The 15,795-nt window shown below is 42.4% G+C and overlaps 1 protein-coding gene across 3 annotated transcripts in view; it reads left to right on the forward strand.

The window, feature by feature from the left end:
* Positions 1-5,918: 5,918 nt before the first annotated feature.
* The window catches only part of traf1 (TNF receptor-associated factor 1), a 145,279-nt gene continuing 135,402 nt past the window's right edge, over positions 5,919-15,795 (forward strand). Inside the window, exon 1 of one of the 3 annotated variants that reach the window (XM_039764399.1) lies at positions 5,919-6,405. The gene's annotated coding sequence lies outside the window, so the exon portion shown is untranslated. The remainder of the gene's footprint in view (positions 6,406-15,795) is intronic. The other 2 variants (XM_039764400.1, XM_039764398.1) reach the window with 2 other exon arrangements.

Consider the following 15,795-nt stretch of genomic DNA (forward strand, 5'->3'; position numbering starts at 1 on the left):
AGGAAAGGAGAGACTGTTATCACACAGTGCCAACTTATGATTTGGCTGAGAATTACCATCACCCAAGCCTTTAAACTGTCTCCATCCATCCATTATCCAACCCGCTATATCCTAACTACAGGGTCACAAAGGTCTACTGGAGCGCAAGGCAGGAAACAAACCCCGGGCAGGGTGCCAGCCCACCACAGGGCGTGCACACACACACACACGGGACAATTTAGAATCACTAATGCACCTAACCTGCATGTCTTTGGACTGTGGGAGGAAACGGGAGAACATGCAAACTCCACACAGGGAGGACCCGGGAATCAAACCCAGGTCTCCTTACTGCGAGGTAGCAGCGCTACCCACTGCGTCACTGTGCCGCCCTGTGTATATATATATGTATATATAAATTAAATATATATGTGTGTGTATATATATAAATTAAATATATATATGTGTGTGTATATATATAAATTAATATATATATATGTATATATATATATATATATATATACAGTATTTGAAGTATAGAGCAAGTAATTATCATAAATGCAAGTATAGGCTGCTACTTTGAGAGGCTGACATTTTTGAGTCTCTTACTGCACCTCCAATTCCACGATGATCTGATGTTGTCTTTCATGATCGTAAGAAGCTAACAGATGATCTTTCACTTACCCACCTTGTTTGCCACAATCTAACTCAATTACTTACAAAACATAATCAGATAAGCAATAATTAATTAACAGCCATCAGCTCGACACCGACGGCAGCCGGGATTACCGATTAAATGCGTAATGGCTGAATCGGCGTCTCTCTGCAGGTTGAAGTTGATTGCGTTCATTATGTGTCACTCCGTGTTTTAAGATTCATTTGACAATGGATGGCACTCGCTTCCATAATTCTCAGATAACGAGACACAGATAGTCCAGAGTACCCTCTAATTTTCCTGCTTCAAGCTTATCTCGGGTCCTTTCTGAGCCGTCTCATGGAGAGTGATTTTCTAAGAAATCGTCATTCCAGTAGCAGCAGCAGCAGCAGAGCGACGCTTCGAAAAGACCAATACAGAGAAGAAAAAGAAAAAGATCTTAATCTTGATGGAGGAAAAAGCAGCTTTAAGTATCTCTATGAGCAACAAAGAATTCACTCTCAGAGAGCCTGACATTTATAACTTAATTTTCAAATAACAGTTAAAAGGGGTTATTATCTCGAAGCGATGTCTCTGTTTGACATTTTCAAACAAGATGCATACAACATTTAAACAGTAAGCTATAAATTATACAAGAACAGTGCCGCAAGATTAAACCAAACAGTACAAGCATTTTTCTCTTGTGGGAATGTAAAACACTAATCTGGGTTAATTTACCACTGGCCACGTAAAAACACGGACGGCACCGCGGCGCACTGATTATCCCACAGGCTTCAGAGTGTTTTGTAAGTTAATTCCTGGTATGTCGTCCATGTCACCTTTTTTCTGCTTTTCTGCCACAGCATAGTGTCATGCTGCTTAGGTTAATTACGTTAATTCTAAACTGGATCAGGGCGGCTCAGCCCAGAGCAGGGTCAGTAAAAGCTATGTAGATACGGACACCTGGGTTCATTCTTGGTGTTATTCTAAAGCACCACAATCGAAGAATCCACTGTGTAATAAAACACTAAGGTCCGGGTGTCCAGTCCCTCAGAGAAATCTGATTGGTCAGCTTCGCTTTGGTGTGATTGGTCAGTTTGGCTTTGGCGATAGTGCGAGTGTGAGACGCACGTGAAGGAGTAAAGATGCGCACTGAGAGAGTCGCCTTCAAAGATGGAGAGTTCAAAACTGGACAGGAAGCAAGACAGGTGCCTCAAAAATAATGAGAGGGTCTGAGAAGCAGGCTTTACGGGAATACACTCAAGAAAGGGAGTGCCGGCCAAAATGCACACGGATATCAAGGTACACATAGGGCAAGAGACAGCAAAAGTTTTGGAATTATTCTATTAACCTGTCTTTGACAGATACTGAGGCTAGTATTAAATAAACGAATATGGAAAGAATACATGTATTTTGAAATCCACCTTAACAGAAGGATACGTGTCTGTGTGTCCATCCGGTTGCTACATCTCAGAGGTTCCAACAGATGGTGAATCTCATACATTGTAGTATTAAGATGCATTGCATTTTCCATTCCAACAGATGGCGCATTACATACATTAACCAACAGAGTAACTAACTGCAGCTCTCAATACCTATGAGGTTGGCCATGCAACACCCCAACATCATATAACGCCCACTACGTTAATCATGAAATGCCAGTCAAATACCCACTACGGTTAAGATGAGGACTGTGGGAGACTTGTCTTGCTCAGTGGGCATTGCGTGACTTCCGGGTCAAATGAAAGGTCACTTTCTTGGTAAGACTCTACAAAGATAACTGATTTATGAATTAATTTTCTATATGTGTACTCTAGTTGTGTTTCTGCTCTATTTACACCTTGTGATAAGTGTCGGCCAGTCTTTGTTGGTTAAGACATTAAACAGAGAACATGTTCATGGGTATGATGTTATAGTTTTCTTATAGTACATTATTTTTTATTTATTATTAGGAATTTTCCAAAGCTTTACATTAACATATACAAATAGAGAATCTACATTATTGTGACATTCTATATAAAATATGATTTGTGTCACATGAGGGGTTTTCCATATAAGGTGTGATTGTTGTCATATGATGGTGTAACCAGTAGGGTGCACCATTGAGCCCCAAACCCCAGACCCAATTATACCAAACACAGTCACAGGTTCAATTAGTGGATTTTTAATCCACCAAACACATTGTATAATGACGCACAGCCAATAAAACAAACTACTTCCTCTCCTTCTGCCTCCTTTTCTACTGGACCCATGATCCGACATGACTTGTGGGGACCACTTCCAGGTTGTTTCGGAACCAAGACAGTATTCTCCCCCAACAGCACCCTCTTGTGGCATCCAGGGACTCCAACGAGGTGGTACTTCCAGACTCCACTTCCCATGAACCCCTGCGAGTGTCCAAACTGGGAGCCCTCCAGTGAACCACTGCCACCTAAGGTATGGACGATGGAACTACTCCTGGCCTATGACTTCTGCTTGTCTGTCCCCTGGCACCTTCTATCTTGGCATGAGATCATGCTGCTATCCAGCTTTGATGCTAGTCTGTCTTCCATGGCACTCACAATGTGTATTCTAAATAAAGTGTGATTTGCGTCATTCAATCTTAAAAATAAAGGCGCCAGAGTGGTTCTTTAGAGTGATGCCATAAAGGAACCATTTTTGGTTCCAAAAGATCCATCCAAATGACGGTTCCTTAAAGAACTCTAATTTATTTAACTCTGTAACAGGCTTCATAGATGGTAACAGATTTGAAAACACCAATGGCTCCTAATTTTAAAAGGACTCTGGCTGCATACAAAAACACAGGCTAAGTTAAGTTTTCTTAACATGTTAGTGTCCTGTAGCCCACCATACGAGATTGACGTTTTTTTCTACATATTAGGAAGTTTTTCAAAGCACCAAGAGCCAGCTTCATGTGCAAAGAATCTGTCCCAGAATGCAATGGTTCTTTGTCAAGCAAAGGTTCAACAAGGAATAAAGTACAAAAAGTATAAAATGCCATGAAAGAAGCAGGATTTTTGGGAGTGTATAATGGCCATTCTACTATATATAAAGTGTGGTGCGCTTTTAAGGCCAGTCTGTACTGTAGGTGTGCCTTTGGATATGAACTGAATGCGTTGATGTTATATATTGCTGGGTGTATTTTGCATGAATGTCACGTTTGCAGGGCTGCATGGTGGCGCAGTGGTAGCGCTGCTGCCTCGCAGTTAGGAGACCTGGGTTCGCTTCCTGGGTCCTCCCTGCGTGGAGTTTGCATGTTCTCCCCGTGTCTGCGTGGGTTTCCTCCGGGCGCTCCGGTTTCCTCCCACAATCCAAAGACATGCAGGTTAGATGGATTGGTGATTCTAAATTGGCCCTAGTGTGTGCTTGGTGTGTGGGTGGGTGTGTTTGTGTGTGTCTTGCGGTGGGTTGGCACCCTGCCCAGGATTGGTTCCTGCCTTGTGCCCTGTGTTGGCTGGGATTGGCTCCAGCAGACCCCCGTGACCCTGTATTCGGATTCAGCGGGGTGGAAAATGGATGGATGGATGGATGTCACGTTTGCATTAAAACTAACTTCACAGTTTGGACGCAGGGAACGCGTCTTTCGAAAGGGACACAACTTAAAGCCAATCGCATTCTCACGTGTAGCCGAACAGGATGTTCCTTTTTGTTAAATGCCCACTACATTAAATTCCTACACTTTCGCCCGCAGCGACTCAACTGTCCGAACTGGACAAAAAAAAAAACCTTCAAGCCGCGCGGCTGCAACGTCAGTCCTGCAGACATTCTGGCAAACGTGACACCTGACGAGAAAAGCGAGGCGATTCCTTCTTCAATATGGGAGTTGTTTTCCTTTTATTGTTGTTGCCGCGCTTATTTAGTGGCTCAGTTTGCCCGGTTATGCCTGGCATCAGCAGGCCGCTCCGTGGTGCTGATCACTGTTTATGAAAATGAAGCGGCACGCGCTCCTTACCCTCCCGTTACGCCCGCACTTTAAACAGCGATGTGATTCTTGAAGTCAGACGATACCGCGCCCACCCTGCTAGCCCCGTTTAGGAATCCATTTGGGCTTCGGCCGGTGTTCTAACGAAACATCCTACCCATCGAAATGATCTACTCACTGATACTACGCATGCGCAGACCAAAATTACGCAGCCTTACTACATTAATGCATTTATTACAGTTTACTGCATAGGTATTTATTGTCAACATTTTATAAGTTGTATATTTTGCATGTGTGACTTTTAATCTTGTACAGGCCATTGTATCCATGCACGAGTAATTACCGTCTTGTCAAATCTTTGCACCAGGCTGTGTCTCTTTCGGGCATTAAAGGATGCATATATAATAAATTGAGAAATATTAACATTTCCATAAATTTGATGGACGACTTCTAAATACAAAATGTTAAATGATGACATGGTATAACGTTATAAGTTTAATGTTACGACTTACAATAAACTACAGTAGGATACTTCGACAAAGTAGGACAAATCGTCAGAACACCGGCACTGTTAGAGAGACCTGCACGGTGACATCGTTTGGATATTTGGATGTTGCAGTTTATGGACAGTCAGGGACACAACGCTCTAGGATTTTTTTAAAGTAAAATTCGGGACCCTTAAATGTGTGGACGTCTGGTTTGCCTAAAGGATTGGCTGAAAGATGCATTGTGTTTATTTGCATAGCCTATTAATTCTCTGCTTTTATGCTGCAGTAACGAGCGTGTCAAGTAAAACATACAGGAGTTTGATCTGAGTTTCAAAATGTAGAAAGGTAAAAGTGAAAGTAGACACTAAACAAAAAGCACTCGGGCACACTTCCTTACTATACGACTACTGAAAGGGGGATCGTTGGGGTCCCTTTAATTATATCTGAGGTGGTTTTAAAGCGTTTCTAAGTCGGCTTCTATCGTCTTTCCGACTTTTAAAGTATTTTATTCTTCGCTTGATTATTATTTCTGTGAGAATTTTCGAAACTGCTTTGAAGCAATTTTCAAGGAAAGCGTGTGTGATTAGCATAAGGTAACACCCACTCTCACGTAAAGTAGTTTATTTGCATAAACGAACAACCCTCCGGAATCGCTCAAGTGACTGGGGAGGGGCCCAGAAGTGCGTCCCGCCCCTTCGTGAACAGTATTACCATAAAAGCAACGCCCCTTTTCACATGCACTAAAAGTTTTTTTCACGGTGTTTGGTTGTTTTGTTTTGGTTCGGTTCAGTTCGTTTCCTGGTCAATCAGCCGGGAATTCTGCAGTTTTTTAAAGTGTAAAACATGACTTTAGTTAAATTTTGCCGCGGTGTATCAGAGAACATATGGATGTATTGCTCAAACGGGAGATGCAATACTCCACCAACTAAGGTTTTCACTTCTTCTGTAATGTGCAGTTGACGAAAGTATTTTTTAATACGAAAAGAGTCGGTTTGCACGTCATCATCAGGTGGCTAAACCCCCTTGTAGACTTCGCGCCCGTCAGTTTTTTTTTTGTCGAGCGATGCGCGCTTAGTTTCTGTCACGTCCGGAGGTGGGAGGCCCGCTAACATCAGATCAGCAATCTGACCTTATTCTGGAAGTGAAACGGGTATTTCCAAACTTCCGTGCTGATAATGGAAAGCACGTCTCGCTCTGAAAGGAGGCAAGGTATGAGCGACGACGCAAAGAGTTGTTTCCCCGCCGCCTGTGAAGCGTGACAGACACCCGTAACCCCTGTTCGCCCCCGCGTGCGCTCCCAGGAAAGGCGGGTTGAAGTCCCGCACCGCCACAGGCCGACACGAACCCAACATGCAGAAGGCTTCATTCTCCGCGAAGGCAGACAAGTAAGCCGATCTTTCTTTCACCATTTAATGCTTTTAATCTCTTTGACATTTAGGATCTTTTTTTTTTTTTTATAAAAACTGTAAACATTTAAGGCGCGGTGTGTTTTTCCATTCTCAACGTTAAAAAGAAGAAAGGCTGCGAAGTTTGTTTGCAGCTTCTTCTTTCTCATTTTCCGGGTGAGTTGCGCTCTTGAAGTTACTTTTTACCGAACAGGTTTAAATAGGTAACCAGTCCGAAGCTTGTGGGACCTTCCGTATGTGGTAGAGAAGAGAATGTCGCCAAGTTAGGACAGACGGGTGACAAACATTTGTCCCGAAGGGCCACACTGGTTTTAGGTTTTAATGTCACGGTGAGTTTTTTTTTTTATGAAACCTGTCAATGTTGGACGCGAGGCAGGAACTAATTATGGATGGGATGTGAGTACTTATTAAACATGAGAAAGGCGCTATATAAGTAAAATGTACAGTGCTATTAAGGCCCGCTTATATACATATTTACAAATGGCATATTCAGAGACGCTGACTAACTTGTTTAAATTTAAAATAGGCTACATTAGCATGAGTTCTTCTGGGTGTTCATAAGAAATATAACGATTTACATAATGAAGTTCATATCATAGTCGTGTCAAATATTTTAAATGTGTGCCCCAATGTAAATGTTTAAAGTCTAATTGTAAGAGAAATCTGTCATTTTCCACCCTCTGATGGAGGTCAATAGAGCAGTGGATTCCTAGTAAATACACTTTAAAATAATCTAAAATAAGACCCCACTTATGCTTATGTTTAAAATGTGTCATTTTAACCTTCTGGGGGTGGTGGCTCTTAGAAGCCTAAGACCACCAGTCTTCCTTAGCTATTCCTATTTTTATATGGGGGGGCATTGGTTGTGATAATTGACTAGACTTGTCAAATACTAATCATGTATAGGTAAAGAATCCAATATTAAATAATATCATAGTCGGGGTCTTCAATCTTGAAATAATAATAAGACTTTTTACATTTGTACAATACAACTTATTTTTGTATAGCCCAAAATCACACAAGAAGTGCTGCAATGGGCTTTAACAGGCCCTGTCTCTTGACCGTCTCCCCCAGCCATGACCCTCTAGGAAGACAAGGATAAACTCCCAAAAATAAAAAAAACAGTGTAGGGAAAATGTGGAAGAAACCTTGGGAAACGCAGTTCAAAGAGAGACCCCTTTCCAGGTAGGTTGGGTGTGCAGTGGGTGTCAAAAAGAAGGGGGTCAATACAACACAATACACAGAACAAATCTTCAATACAGTATGAAAAATGTACAAGTATGGAGCAGAATTTAACAGTAGATGATATCTTATGATATGATTTGGATTTGTTTGAGTCCTGGAGAGCTCGGCCATCAAGCTGCCTCCCCCATTTGGCCATTCCACAGCTGAGACAGTGCTGGGCCAGCCAATCCGATAAAGGACCCCTCTACCCCACGATTCCTGCGATCCTCCATCAGGGATGACTTTACCTTAGGCAGGCAGAACAGGTGGGCCGTTGCGCCAAGTGCCACATGTGAGAACCGAGAAGAGAAACAGAACAGGCGAGGGTTAGTATCAAATTATAACTGTCAATGCGTTAGTGCTGATGACTAACATCAGAGATGCAGTCTGTACAGTTAATCAGCAGCTCTAGTCAGGGTGTGCTAAACTGAAGTTGCTGAGACCGAAGGGGCGTCTCTTACAGTAGCAGGCAGACCACTCTACAGTTTAGGGGTCCCCTGTAACTAAAAGCTCGACCTCCCACTGTTGTTTTATTAATCCTTGGAATCACAAGCAGACCGGCATCTTGAGATCTTAATGTGCGCTCAGGTTTGTAAGTCATGATAAGTTCAGACCAAGTAAGCTGGACCTCGGCCATTTAATGCTTTATATGTTAAAAGGAGGATTTTGAAATCTGCCCTAAACTTAACTGGGAGCCAGTGTAAGGATTTAAGAACTGAGGTTATGTGTTCGTATTTTCTAGTTCTTGTAATAATTCACTGTGGTGGTCTGGTGCCCTGCCCAGGGTTTTGTTTCCTGCCTTGCCTTGCGCCAGTGCTTCTCAATTATTTTCTGTCATGCCCCCCCCCCAGGAAGAAGAAAACATCTCGCCCCAGCGACTATAAATAGTATCATTTGTCTATAAAATTGTTATAAGTACACCTCTGCATAACACTGTATCCTTATTAACGTATAAGAGAATAAAAAAAGAGAGAAATATTGACCAATTTACAACAAAGAATAGCTTTATTAAATGTAACAGAAAAGATTTAAAGTGCATTCTAAATTCAAAAAAAATTTAAAAGAAAAATAAAAAAGCATGTTCCCCGAGGTCAAACGCGCCCCCCTTGACGGAGCCCCACTATTTGAGTGTGCTGGGATTGGCTCCAGCAGACCCCCGTGACCGTGTAGTTAGGATATAGCGGGTTGGATGATGGATGGATCGATGTAATAATTCTTGCAGCAGCATTTTGGATTAACTGGAGACTCTATATAGCACCTTTCTCATAATTGCATGCCACATGCCTATATTAATGTTCCTCTTTTTTTCTTTTTTCATTTTTGTAAAAATGAGTAACCTTGACCCCTCGTATCCTGTTAGGGGGTCATTTGTTGTGGCCTGCAGAGCCTGAAGTCCTTCTGATCATTTCTGATGATATACTTGCTATCGTAAGGGTGCAATTTCGTGCACAAAACGTGGTCCGTGAAAGACGTAAAATATATGTGTGTTTTCAGTCTACAGGGCCAAAAATCAGGGGGAACCATAAAAAGCTTGGGGAAAAAAAAAAAAACGCTTGCATAAGTAAATGTCAAGAGGAGTCCCATGATGTATCACACATGTGGGGGATTTCTTGTACCGGTGAGTCAGGAGACGTCATAAAAAAAAACCAAACCTGAAGTGATTTCAAAGGCTTCAGAAGAAATTCGTGTGAACGCAAAAAGCTGTTCTAAGAACAGTTGTGGTCACTTTTAAAGCCACCCTTACATTTTAGTTGCACCATCTAAAATTCTTTAGAAATACAGAAATGCAAATGTATCCAACTTTGGATCAAGGTGTCCACAAAGTTCCATAACAAAAAATATACCCGTTTAACTCACCTGTAGGTTTTATTTCACAGAAGAAAATGAAAGCAAGTCGTGTGCTCATATTTATCAAGCGTTTCCGAATTACTCCTAGGAATTGCACTAAACGCCTGACTAGGATGAGAATCTGTCAGACCCGAGAGTAGGACGTGACTACTGTATATGAAGCGTCCCGCGCCGTCCCAGCTAGGAGTGTGAGTTCATGCTTGTGAAGGAATGATGTTACGATTTTACAAAACCCCCGCACCACAAAATGGCACTCCAGTGCTGGCTGTTGTGTAGTTTTCTTGGAAATCACGATGACATTTTGTAGTTTTCTGATACTAGCGCTTCAGCTTCACCACAAAGATGATACAGTCATAATAATATGTAAAGTAGTAGGAGAAGGAAGGATTACATAATAGGGTAGGTATTGTGTTTAGCTGCCCTTAATTGTTACCACTTCTCAACATCGTTGAAGAATAATTCATGTAATGGTGTTTTGTTGTGGGAAAATGGTTCAAGGGATTAGAACATAAGTAGGCAAAGAATCAGAGAGAAGAGGTCCAATATATCTATTTTATTTACTTAATCAACTATAATAATCAAACACATATAATGCAGACATACAAAACAAAACAATACTTACAGACATATAAAAAGACACAGAGCCATCATCCCAGACCAGTAGACTGAGGGGGCCCGCTTGTCAGTCTTGTCCCAACTCATTTTGCCTTTCAAATACCGGGCGGTGCGCGCTGTCCCCACGGTTGAGCCTCCAAAGAAACTGAGGGCGAAACCTTCCCTTATATACTAATTGAGCGTCCTTGCCCAAAGCGGCTTACGTGTAAGCAGTGTATACAGAAGTGATTAGTTTCAGCACACACACCTTTCCACGGGACGCGGTGTTGTTTTGCACTTGGTCCTGATGATGACGACACCTGGTACCAGGAGGCACACAAAAATAAGAATTGCGTAGTGAAGCCCCTTGAAGTGAAAAACAAGTCAGCATGCCCCTTTATCCTGACGGAGACGGCGTCTGGTACCAAAAGGCACACAAAAATAGTGAAGCCCCTCGAAGTGAAAAACAAGTCAGCATAACCCTCTGGCCATATTCCCAGTACTTTTCCTTCTTGAAGCTGGTTTTTGCACTGAGCGACCAACGCCCATCTGCTCTCTTGATCCCCCCCTCTCTTTAGAAAAATCCTTCCATTACAAATGGGCGCCAGTGAGTGGCTCATGTCCCGTCCGGGATGGTGCATGATACCTTTACCTGGATGGGAGGCCACTGTATTGAATGGCTAAGAAGGATGGCAGAGTATTCCCTGCCTCAGCCAGAAGATCTGGCAAGTGGTACACTGGCTTCCTGGCAGGGATGGTCTAAGACCCTAATGGAGGAACAAGTGGAAGACAACGTATTCGGAGAAAAACACTATACAAGTGTAAGGAATTATTATTGCCAGTAACATGCAGCGAATCCACTTGACTTGAGCACTCGTAGTCTTCATCCTCTTTCTTTCTCTGTACGTTTATCATTCGTTTGCTCAGAGGTTGATGCGCTTGCTGCTTCCTGAGCAGCTCCTCTTTTCTCCACCCTAGCGGCCCGCTTCTTCTCCTCTTCCATTGGCATCTTTTCACGTTCAAACTGATTTAAGTCAGTGTTTGCGTTGCAGTTACTTTCTTTATTTGATTTTTCATTTAAAATCTGCCTCAAGAATGATTTAAAGGTAGAGGAAGTGACGGCAAAGGTGTTAGGGATGAGAACGGCACCCATACGCATATGCCGCACTGCTGGCCACTGCCGAGAGTTAATTCTATAATAAAATAAAAAGAGGAATAACCTTGGAGGTCAATCATCACCCCGAAGGTGAATAGTAGACGTCCCGTAGTATATGTGTACCAAATTTCAGGTCAGTAGGTCAGACGGTTTGCGAGCTACAGGTGATTTAACTCTTTCAGGGCGGATGTCAACTTTTGTCAACACTCAGGGGTCGAGGACGGTAATCGGCTGTAAACTTTGACAACATTCCCCATTGCGTTTTATTTGGACCCTTTTTGTCAGAAGAAACATTCTCTTCATTGCCTTCGACAAAAATGAAATGCTAGGCAGACGAGGTTTGGAGATTATCGATGATTTTGATGCAAGTGATCCGGAGATGAATAATGAAAACGAAAAAGGGTCCCAGCAGCAGCTGATTGGTGCCCAGCTCATTGTGGTGCTGAACACCTTCATGTAGCTGACGCGCCTTCAGGTCAGCCGCTTACAGTGACAAATTGCAAACCAAAACCCACCTTCCACGTACAGACAGCAAGGCAGCCGGCCCACTGTGCATCCCTGCTGACTGTCGAGGTGTCTAACGCAGCAGCAGACATTTTATAGCTGATTTATGTGTGACACCCTTGCTTTGCATGCTTTTCAGAAAACTTCAGAAAAAATATTCGGCCCTCAAAGGGTTAAAATCCTGGAGAGGCAAACGGACAGCCACGGTAGCGTATTTATTATATGTAAAGAAATTATTATTATTATCATTATTCGGACCATTGGCTCCCCAGACATTTTAGTTGGCAGTATCCCTTGGTTGTGGTACTTGTGTGGGCAAATGCAGGGCTTGCTGGGAGCTGTAGTCTCCGTTGAGCATTACCTTATTGGTTTCCATGGGTGACACCGGGGCTGCCGCAGGAACCTTTCCTTGAGGGGCTTCCTACAGGTAACACCCTGGCACGGGAAGTACTCCTGAGTTTCAGATTAAAGGGGCCGCTCTGCCTCACCCGGTGGATGAATAAATAAGATAAAGAGAGAGAAGAGAATAGTTGTGTTTATGCAAAAAACTACAAAGCCTTTGTGAGGTTTTGTCGTCAATGACTCTTGCAGTTGAATATGAGACATGTATCTGTGTGGTTGTGTCTGAGGTTTGGGGTGCTGCCATGCCCCCTACTGGCCACATACAGTAACGAGCACTCTGATGGTAAAACTGAGACACACATCCACACACACAAGCCAAGTGAAAGTGAAGCCCGAGTACAGGCGCCTTTATTGAACAAGAAATGATCCACCGGCGTACTTTCAGAAGAACCTCCTTGACGCTTTTATGGCCGCTGGAAAGACCTTGTAAAGTAACAGTTATACTGAAATTGACCCTGTTTCTGAAACTGCACTCACTCTCCTAATGTTTTTGATCGTCTTCCACTGTGCCCTGTGGGCCTAACCCTCTCCTTATCCATCCACTGCCCCCAGGAGTCTCCAACTGCCTTCCCAGACTTGTCAGGTATACACAAGTTACATGAGTTTGTGGAGTGTGGAGGTGAAGGGGCATCCCTGCTAGGCATGGACCCCGGCCATCCGTCACACTATATTGTTATAAATAAACGTGAGGACACGGGTGTCACTAGTGCCCCGTTCAGGGATTGTTCATGCCTCATGCTGTATTCTTGCTGGGGGCTGTCGGGACACCGGCAGGATAGATGGACAGAATAATTAAACACGTACTATGAAGATATTTCAACGTTCCTTAAAAGTTTTGAAGAATCAGTTCTAAGCTTACAGATGGCTTAACGTCTATTACAGCGCTGATTGTGTGGCGATTGGGTATTTGGAGAAAGAAAAGGAAGGACAAGAATTGGGGGTTAGTACGTTTGAGGGAGACAGTACTTCTGTAATTAAGTATTTCATCGAAGGTCGCACACGGCACAGCAAGCATCTTGCATGGGGCAGGAACAATCTCTGGACCGGGCGCCAGCTCGTCACTATCACTGCACCATCGTGTTCCCATGTTTAATAACATGCTTTAATTCCTATCATCATGAAAATGGTATCAAGTAATCAAGTATTCATCTCAGTATTTTAATTATTCAGAGAGCTGTAATATCATGAATGTAATGGATTCTGAGTCCTGTCAGAGGAAAGTCCATTTAAGAAGCACGTAGTGATTCACGCACACAGAGCACATACGTAGAACACACAAAACAAAGCATTTAACGTGCTACTTTAGTTATGGTGGGATTTGAGAAACTAGTAAATTTTAAACAATTTTAAGATGAAGTTTATGATGTTCTTCTGTAATGACAAAATAAACTACGTGATTAAAGTGGAAATGTCGAGATTAAGGCTGACATTTCGTGCTTTTTTCTCACGGTGTCCCTATTTTTTTTTTTTTCCCTCTGTACCCTAAATAAGTTTTCATGTGACACTGAGACGGTGGGCTACGACTCGCCTTTTCACGGCGACTTTGATATATTAACTGCTTTTTTATTTCGGGCACTGTGCGATTTTGTGAACTCGAGTTTCTCCAACACTCTATGTCACTCGATCAACTTCCTTTTGTTGTTCATACCACTGTTTAAACCAACAAATAGTACGTTTTTCCTTTGCCTCCACTTGGTATTCTCTGAAATTCTTCTATTTTCCCCCCTGCTTTTGCCATTGTCTTTTCACAGAAGGCTGATCTTAAGGGCTATTTACACTCGCCTAAAGGATTATAAGGAACACCTGTTTAATTTCTCATTAATGCAGTTCAAATCACGCAAATCAACCAATCACATGGCAGTTGCTTCACTGCATTTAGGGGTGTGGTCCTGGTCAAGACAATCTCCTGAACTCCAAACTGAATGTCAGAATGGCAAAGAAAGGTGATTTAAGGAATTTTGAGCGTGGCATGGTTGTTGGTGCCAGACGGGCTGGTCTGAGTATTTCACAATCTGCTCAGTTACTTGGATTTTCACGCACAACCATTTCTAGGGTTTACAAAGAATGGTGTGAAAAGGGAAAAACATCCAGTATGCGGCAGTCCTGTGGGCGAAAATGCCTTGTTGATGCTAGAGGTCAGAGGAGAATGGGCCGACTGATTCAAGCTGATAGAAGAGCAACTTTGACTGAAATAACCACTCGTTACAACCGAGGTATGCAGCAAAGCATTTGTGAAGCCACAACACGCACAACCTTGAGGCGGATGGGCTACAACAATCAATCAATCAATCAATCAATCAACATTTATTTATATAGCACATATTCATAGAAAAAATGTAGCTCAAAGTGCTTTACAAAATGAATAGAAAAATAGAAGACACAATAAAAATAAACATAAGTCAACATTAATTAACATAGACTAAGAGTAAGGTCCGATGGCCAGGGTGGAAAGAAAAACAAAAAACTCCAAAGGCTGGAGAAAAAATAAAATCTTCAGGGGTTCCAGACCAAGAGACCGCCCAGTCCCTCTGGGCAATCTACCTAACATAAGTCAAACAGTCCTCTTTGTATTTAGGGTTTTCATGGAAGGACCTGGGGCCTCATGTATAACGCACTATAACATGGCGTAAGCACAAAAGCGAAATGTGCTTACGCACAGAAAAATCCAGATGCAGGAATCTGTGCGCATCCAACTTCCACGCTCTTCCGCTACATAAATCCCGATCAGCGTGAAAACTAACGCCGTGCACGCGCATTATGTAACGCCCCAAATCCTCCCAGAATTACGCCTATTTGAATATGCAAATCAATATAAATCTCCCTTAAGCGCAGCCTTCTGTGAAAAGACAATGGGAAAAGCACGGGGAAAATATAAGAATTTCAGCAATACCAAGTGGAGGCAAAGGAAAAACATACTATTTGTTCAAATAAACCGTGGTATAATCAACAAAAGGAAGTTGATCGAGTGACATAGCGTGTTGGAGAAACTTGAAAGCTCACATTCACAAAATCGCACAGTGCCGGAAATAAAAAAGAAGTCACATATCAAAGTTGCCGTGAAAAGAAGAGTTGTAAGCCCACTGTCTGAGTGTCATATGAAAGCTTATTAGGGTACAGAGAAAAAAGGCACACGGTGGGGAAAAAGCACGAAATGTCAACTTCAATCTCGACATTTCCACTTTAATCACGTAGTTTATTTTGTCATTTAGTAGAACATTATAAACTTCATCTTAAAATCGTTTAATTAACCAGTTTCTCAAAATTACATCGTAATTAAAGTAGCACGTTAAATGCTTTGTTTTGTATTTGATCTTCTATGTGCTCTATGTGTGTGAATCACTACTTGCTTCTTAAACTGGCTCTCTTCCTCCAACTGGACACAGAGTCCATTACATTTGTGATATTACAGCTCTCTGAATAACTAAAATACTGAGATGTATACGTGATGTCATTTTCATGATGATAGGAGCTAAAGCACATTATTAAACATGTGTTTCATGAGCCTCGTGCTCATGACAAGCATTTATCTTTTGTCGAAATTTGTCGCTGCGCTTTTAGCTGTGTTGTTATTTCTCTTTCTGTTTTATATTCAATATATATTGGCGTGGCCTCCCCAAGAGTCCTTGCTTTTCTTTCCCCAA

The sequence above is a fragment of the Polypterus senegalus genome, chromosome 9 (genome assembly GCF_016835505.1).
Source record: "Polypterus senegalus isolate Bchr_013 chromosome 9, ASM1683550v1, whole genome shotgun sequence".
Lineage (NCBI taxonomy): Eukaryota > Metazoa > Chordata > Cladistia > Polypteriformes > Polypteridae > Polypterus > Polypterus senegalus.